The sequence below is a fragment of the Mus pahari genome, chromosome 2, assembly GCF_900095145.1.
Source record: "Mus pahari chromosome 2, PAHARI_EIJ_v1.1, whole genome shotgun sequence".
NCBI lineage: Eukaryota > Metazoa > Chordata > Mammalia > Rodentia > Muridae > Mus > Mus pahari.
The window spans coordinates 67,640,134-67,648,533 of record NC_034591.1 but is presented as its reverse complement, the minus strand read 5'-3'; positions in this window follow the sequence as shown (position 1 = coordinate 67,648,533).

The following is an 8,400-nucleotide window of genomic DNA, read 5'->3' as shown; positions in this document are numbered from 1 at the left end:
GGCTGGCCTTTGATATACCTCATGAGTACTCCAGAAGGCTGAGCCTTTCCTTTTGAATTATTTCTAGAAGAAAACTTTGTTTCTAGGAACACAGTGACTACAATCCCTTTTCAAATAAACTTACTTACTACAAGGAAAACATCTGTCATTTTGATTTTTCTTAAGACCTTTAAAAATTACTTATCCTACCAGATTAGAATTATAAATGTGAGGTCCAATATCAGCCATATTTCTAATTCACTCTTCTATTGGTTCAGATCTTGCCTCTAAAGGTCTAATCGCTCTTTTGGATTCCGAATTAGCAGTTTCAAAAGCCAAAGATTCTATGAGTATTTTTCTGACTTCTGCATCTGATACCATTCTATTTACAACTGAAATTAATCTTGCCAAAATAAAAAAAAACAATGGAGAGACCAGAAAACAAGCATTTTGACAAATTGCTATAAATGATTAGAGAGCAAAGCAACAAAACAAAACAAAACAACAAAACAAACAAACAAACAAACAAAAAACCCAAATAAATGGCATTGAAATCGAAGAGTTAGACCTCTTTCCTGATCCTCCAACCTTATCCCAAGCATCTTAAGCTCCTAAATGACATGGTGACAAGGTATGATCATCACAATCAAGCTGGCTTTGTAACTCAGTGTATTTACCTTCGCCTAGCAACTGATCTTGGGAGATATCGATGCCTTTAGTCTGATGTCATTGTGCCATCACCTTAGCTTCCTCTTTCTACCGCGTTCACTACCGTAACTGAGAACCAGCTTCCACTATTGCTATTGCCAAATCTCTCCAGTCGTGGGGGATGACTCTGTCCTGAGTTGCCCATGAGTTTAATATCTGCTTTGCATAGGGTGAATGAAAACCATAGGAAATGACCACTTCCCACAATCTCCTCACATCTAATATTTCTACAGGATTCTGTTAACTTCTTCATAACCTTGGGGTTACTTGTTGTCTCCTGGTAGGTCTTGTATAGTAACTGGATAAACTAAGGTTGGTTTTCTAACACCCTTGGGCAGCTCCCTTTTAATTTCATTGTGTGGTGTCATGGTAGGGTTTTGTCTAAATTCCTCTGTCTGTATATGAAAATTTTTTCTTAGTCTCATTTATTGGTCTTTTAAAGGTTTGTCTAAGTTCCCCTTTCTATGCCTGAATATTTTTCTCATTTTCATTTACAAGTCTTTCTAAAGCTTGTCTAAATTTCTCTGTCTATGTCTGAATATTTTCATTTTCATTTACAAGTCTTTCTAAGGCTTGTCTAAATTTCTCTGTCTATGTCTGAATATTTTTCTCATTTTTATTTATATGTCTTTCTAATTTTCCTCATAAGACTTGTATCTTATCAATACACTTATTATATTTTTCTTTTTCTTGTATCTAAAGATAGTTTTCTTTGAGCAGGTACAGAAAGCTACTATGGCTATTAAGGATAAGATATGAAATACCAAAATGATAATAGCCATAAACTGTATTGAGTTAGCTTTTCATTTCCTGCTTCCATTTTCAAGCCATCTGAAGTATCACTGTACAGGGTCCTAAAGCCTTCTGCTATGGTACCTCCCATCCTTAACTCTCTCCTTAAGGACTTCCTAGGTGACTTTCCAAACCTGATGGCATCTCGGTGTGTCTGCAGCTGGGGGGTGCTTTCCCTGTCTTTGGAGTCATGCCACAAATTGGAGTGCCAATTTTTTTTTCATCTCTATTTTTTTAATTGGATATTTTCTTTATTTACATTTCAAATGTTATCCCCTTCCCAGGTCTCCCCTCTGGAAACCCCCTCCCCCTTGCCCTCCCCCTGCCTCGATGAAGGTGATTCCCCAACCACTCACCCACTCCCTCCTTCCCACCCTGGCATTCCCCTACTCTGAGGTTATCAAACCTTCTCAGGCCCAAGGGCCACTCCTCCCACTGATGTCCAACAAGGCCATCCTCTGCCACACATGGGGCAGAGCCATGGGTCCCTCCATGTGTATTCTTTGGTTTGTGGTCCAGTCCCCGGGAGCTCTGGGTGGTCTGGCAGGTTGATACCGTTGCTCCCCCATGGGACTTCAAACTTCCTCAGCTCCTTCAGTCCCTTCTCCAACTCCTCCATTGGGGACCCTGTGCTCAATCCAATGGTTGGCTTCGGGCATCCACCTCTGTACTTATTAGGCTCTGGCAGAGACTCCCAGGATACAGCTATATCAGGCTTCTGTCAGCAAGCACTTCTTGGCATCCACAATAGTGTCTGGGTTTGGTGTCTGTATATGGGATGGATCCGCAGGTGGGGCAGTCTCTGGGTGACCTTTCCTTCAGTCTCTGCTCCCACTTTGTCTCCATGTTTCCTCCATTGAGTATTTTGTTTCCCCTTCTAAGAAGCACTGAATTATCCACACTTTGGTCTTCCTTCTTCTTGAGCTTCATGTGGTCTGTGAATTGTATCTTGGGTATTCTGAACTTTTGGGCTAATATCCACTTATCAGTGAGTACATACTGTGGTTCTTTTGTGATTGGGTTACCTCACTCAGGATGATATATTTAAGTTCCATTCATTTGCCTGTGAATAAGTCTTTTTTTTTTTAAAAGAGCAAAATTCCAAACGTTCAACGTGTCAACTGAAGACTGAGGTGCCAATCACTTTGGTGGATGCCTGCTAGCTCAGAGGTGCAGAGAAAGCAGCTGGCTAATCTTCCCATTCTACCAACAACAAGGAAGAGAAGGAAAACGCGCCTCTCTCCACACTGTCTTAAATACCCTTCAACTCAAAGACCTTCCTTTCCTTTTTTCTGGATTTTCTTATGTTCACTTCCTGTGAACGGGTTGCTTGACCTGTTGTTGACTTTATTTAGTTCTTGTTTACAGAAAGCTCGTGGGTTAAAGGTGTGTGTTAGGGTTGAGCTACACCACAACTATTCGTTTACAGAAAACAGAAAGCTCTTGGGGTTAAAGGTATGTACAACGGCTAAGCCACACCAGAACAAGAAATAGGGTTGTCCATTTCACAGTCTTGGGGTTATTACTATGACCAAATATCCTGAAACACATCTGTCCTTCATTACCCCACTTGAATAGAAGATGAAGTTCCAGACGTGACTGTAGCTATGCACACAAGCCCCTCTACTCCCCTCACCCCAGAGTGCCCGAGGATGCTAATGCAAGCATAGACCCGGAACCTCAAGGAGAGCAGCATGGATGGACTCCCACCACCACCCAGGTGAGCCCCTAGCCTCTTCTCCACACTCCCTGGCCTCCTTACCTCCTGTACTGGCTCAAATGAGAAACATCCCCCATACTGTAGGGCGTTCGAACAGTAAGTCTCCAGTTGGTAGTGTTATTTGGGGGAGGTTTAAAGGGTGTGGCCTTGTTGGGGGAACTCCATTCCTGAGGGTGGGGTTAGAGAGCCTAAGTCTCACCCCTACTCTCAGTTTGCTCTCTTGACTTGGGGCTTAAGGCTAAAGAAGCAATCTTCTTCCTTAGAATCCTCTTCCTGTCACCTTGCCTGCCACTCGCTGCCATGTCTCCTTGCTGTGATGGCCACTTAACCCTCTGGAAAACTGTAAGCTTAAATAAATGCTTCAGTAAGTTGCCTTGGTCATGGTGTTTCATCATAGCAATAAAAGAGTTAATGGCCACTCCAGGTGACAACACCCAGCTCCCTATGAGCTAGCAGCAGCTGCAGTTTGATCTTGAGGCAGATCTGAGGCTATAGTTATGTCTTTGGCTCCAGAGGTTATTTTGGGGGCTTCTTAGGATAGTTTTTTGGAAGAGTCTTTCTGTGGTAGAAGGTGGCCCAGCACTCTCTGGAGGATTGGGTCTGCTCAGGTGTGAGCCGAGTTAGGCAATGTCTATGTCCCTTCAAGGGTGGGTGAAATGTTTTCCTGCTGATCTTCAGAGTCTAGCAGCTGTTTTTTATGCTTGAAGTCATGAGGGGAGAAGGATGGTGAGAATCTAAGCTAATGTTGGAACTCCTGCCCTGGGACCTCCAACACAGAGTGCACTGCTGTCTTCAAGATCCTAGTGTAAGCAGTGGGAGTGGTCTGTGAGGGGGTTGGCCACACGGACAAACTTGCCCTGGGGCTTGTAGTAAGAGACCAGTGTGGACTGCTCTTGAGAAGTGGGTCCACTTCTCCACCCTCATAATTCTGAGCCAGTTCAGAAACAGCTGCTGCATAATAAACTACCTCACCACTGGCTGAACTTGATACCATGCTGGACCACATTGGCAAATACCAGTCACTTGCTGGTACAGATCTGGAGAAGCCAGTAGCATCAAGAGAAAACTGATGTGGGGGCTTTGTGGCCTCCTTCAGCATATGTATGATAGAAGAGGCCATATTCTGCTTTGGAGATGTGGAAATGGGTCTGGATATCCAGGGTGGATGGTGCTCTGGTCTGGGAGATAATTTTTGCATCTTGAAGGGCTGGGACAAGAGCTTCACAGTAATCTCAGAGATGGTGGCATGCTCTTGGGTTCCAAAAAATGGGGAGGACAGGGGCTGTAACACAGGAAGGATGTCTTGTTCCTTTATCCAGAAGATCCAAGATTGCTTCTTGCTTGCCAGCATCTCATTAAGGAACATGGAGTTCCTGGCCAAAGTCAGTGCACTGGATGGCTGCAGCATCATCTCTGTGTTGTTCATCAGGAAGGTGTGTAGGACATTCAGCTCATGGGCACTGAGTTCAAAGAACACCTCTTCCTTGCCATTTTGGGCCCACTTCCAATGGGGCTCTCTTCCATGGTGGCTTGTGACACCAAGATGGTGGTAGTTCACCACAGCACCAAGCTTATTTGTACTACCTCCATGGTCTGGAGGAGGAGAGACCAGGGGTATTCTCCCAGGGTTCCTTGTCCCTAAGACACATCCTGTTCCTACCCTGGTACTGCAGCTGAAGCTAGAGTTGAAGTCTGTTGTTCTATGCTTCTCGGTCATTCATGTCCTGGGAGAATCTGCTCCTTCTTTGTTTCATCCACTGACCTCTTAGACTATTTTGTATCTAGGAAAACTTCTAAGTGTCAGGGGGCAACCATTTCCTAGGACAGCCACACCTTGAGTCACAGAAGCCCAAGACTGTGTCCTCAAGGGCAGCAATGTGGTTGTAAGGCACCAGGAGCTAGACAGATTCCTGACAGACAGACAGACAGACAGACAGGGAAAGGGCTACACATGGGTAATGAGGAAGGCAAGCTTCTGGCTCCTCCCTCACCTTCTGACCCCAGACAAAGGCTTGTAGGTATTTTCTTTCTCCAGCAGGGCCCCCTCTTCCTGACCTATCCAGGCTGGTCAGATATGTCCAAGGCTGGTCCTGAAGATGCTTGCCTGAAGCTTCAGGACTACCGGCTCCCCTTTCTTTGTTTAAACTGACTAAACCAAAATTACAGGAAGGGGACTTTCCTGGCCTCCAATACCATTTAAAACCTTCATGGAACAAGTTCCCACTGCGCTTTTCAGAGCCTCTCTGTCTTCCTGCCTCTCTGTCTCTGTCCCTGTCCCTGTCCCTGTCTCTCTGTCTCTCTGTCTCTCTGTCTTTCTGCCCCTCTCTTGTCTTTCTCTTTCTCCCTGCTTCTGTCTGTCTGTCTGTCTGTCTGTCTATCTGTCTGTCTGTCTGTTTCTCTGCCCCCTCTCTGTCTCTCTCCCTGTCTCTGTCTTTTTCTGTGTCTCTCTCCATTTCTCTTTCTGCCTCTCTGTCTTCATCTCTCTCTCTCTGTCATCTCTGTCTCTCTCTTCCCACGTGTCTCTCCACTGTTAACAGTCTGTACATGTTGTACGTGTCTCCCCACTGTTAACAGTCTGTACATGTTGTACGTGTCTCCCCAATGTTAACAGTCTGTACATGTTGTACATGTCTCCCCAATGTTAACAGTCTGTACATGTTGTACGTGTCTCCCCAATGTTAACAGTCTGTACATGTTGTACATGTATCCCCAATGTTAACAGTCTGTACATGTTGTACGTGTCTCCCCAATGTTAACAGTCTGTACATGTTGTACGTGTCTCCCCAATGTTAACAGTCTGTACATGTTGTACGTGTCTCCCCAGTGTTAACAGTCTGTACATGTTGTATGTGTCTCTCCACTGTTAACAGTCTGTACATGTTGTATGTGTCTCCCCAATGTTAATAGTCTGTACATGTTGCCCACGTGTCTCCCCACGTTTAACAGTCTGTACTGTTGCTGCTGGCTGTGTCTGGGATTTGTCCTACCTTTTAATTCTTTAATTATCAGAGAAAATGTCCCCAATCAAGATCCATAGATCATAGCACTTACTTCCTGATGAGACAGAAAGCTGAACTAATAGCAAAATCAGCCTTTGGGGGCTCTGGTAGTCTCTCTGATGAGTGTGCTTTGGAATTCAGTTTAGTCATTCAAGTGCTGACCCCTGAGTCAAACTGCCCGGGGTTCAAGTCCTGGGGCAGCACAACACTGAAGACTGTCTTGGGACCTTGGCCATATGGCTTAAACTCTGCTCACTAAAGAGGCCAGGGTTTCTGCACAGGATGTGTTTTTCCATTATCCAGAAAATGCAGCACATCATTACTGAGCATCAGCGTCTTCCAAGGTACATGGAGTTATTACCTAAGTAAAGTGTCTTGGGTGGCTCTGCTTCCAGGTCCTCCATGTTAATCTGGAAGGTATGCATGGACCCTAGCCCATGACAACTCAAGTCCTAGAGTACCTGTGTCTGCCATTCAGGGTCCACCTGGGGCCACTTGTAGCATCAAGGTGGTACTCACCCATCTCAGGGCCAAACAGCCCTTCAGCCTTCCCACAGCTCTGGAACACAGCAGAGGAGAAGAGCGATTTTCCTTTCCTCCCTAGCATCTCAGAAGGCCTTGTCCCAAGTTTTTTTCCCATCACTCAAGCTTCCTTGCTCCAGCTAAGGCCATAGCTGTAGCCTCTGGGTCCTTACTCAAGATTTGCAGGGCTGTCTGGGCCCCTGGGTGCATCATTTGTCATTTCCTCGTTCCTTGAAAATCTCTTAGAGTCTTTCCTATTTAGATAAAAGTATACATTCCCCTGGACTTTGGGTGTTAGCTAAGTAGGGACACATCCTTTCACCCCAGGTGTATCCTGAGTCACGGTGACCCAAGGCTTGGTCGTTCAGTGCTAAAGTGTGCTTCTCTCCTGGTAAGGCAGAGGATGATGCTGACAGCAGGACTACCTTGGATTTTAAAAATTAGTTCTTTGAGAATCTCACACAGTGTATTGAACATATTCACCCCTCTTAGTGACACAAATGGTGTGGGAGTAAGCAAGTGTTTTCTCATTGGATTGAAAGCCTGCCCCACTGACATGGAAACCATACCTACCACCATTAAAGGGCCAGTGATGTGTGGCTAAAAAGGCCAGAGGTCCTAGGGGAGAACCCCTTGCTATCTACCACTCAGCTACACTCCTAATGACTTACCATTATACTCACAGACTGGAATGTGTCTTGCAGTAGATGATAATAAACAGAAGCCCACATCTGGTTACATGCAGAGGAAAAACAAAACAAAACAAAACAAAAAAACAAACCACAGAATTCTCAGAACTCCCGTTTGGTGCAACAAGTTGTCTTTTTGGGGAATATGTTTTGAAATTTCATGTAGACTTTCCAAGTCATCCTCCTGGATTGAGTGAGGTGCGAGAGTGGAGGTCCTGAGAAACTACAACCTGAAACTTCCTTAGTGTTGGATGTGAGAGTTGTCATGGGTGACATGACAACTCATGTGTAACCTGAGAGTCATGGTGGAGGAAGGTGCAGGGTATCCTTATCTGTTTGCTTTTCTGTGTTTCTACATCCATAGCACGGGGCAGGGATGTCCACATTCACCCATTCTCCAGGTTCTCCAGGTTGCCTCACATCTCTCCAGGTTGGGATCTCTCTTTCTCTCTCATGTGGTGAATGTGTGGGCATGTTTGTGTGTGTGTATGTGTGTGTGTGAGCATGTGTGTGTGTGTGCATGTGTGTGTATGTGTGTGTGCATGTGTGTGTGCACNTGTGTGTATATGTGTGTGTGAGCATGTGTGTGTGTGTGTGTGTGCACATGTGTGTGTGCATATGTGTGTGTGTACATGCAGGTGTGGGTACCCATAAGTGTATGTGCATCCTGTCTGTAGAGGTCAGAAGCAGATAGTGGATGTGCTCCTTGTTGACTCTCTACCTCATGTTTTTGAGACGAGCACTTTCACTGAGCCTGCAGCTCACTGACTCTACTAGGCTGGCTAGACTGCGAGGCCATAGCATCTGCCTCTCTTCTCTAACCCCACTTCAGTGAGGGAGTTACAGACAAACACCACTGTGCCAAATTTTATGAAGGTTTGGGATTTGAACCTGGGCTCTCATGGTGTGGTAAGCATGCTACCGACTGAGCCATTGTCCCAGCTCTGGGTTCTTCAGAGCTGTGTTTTAGATAAAGCCATGATGGAGGGGT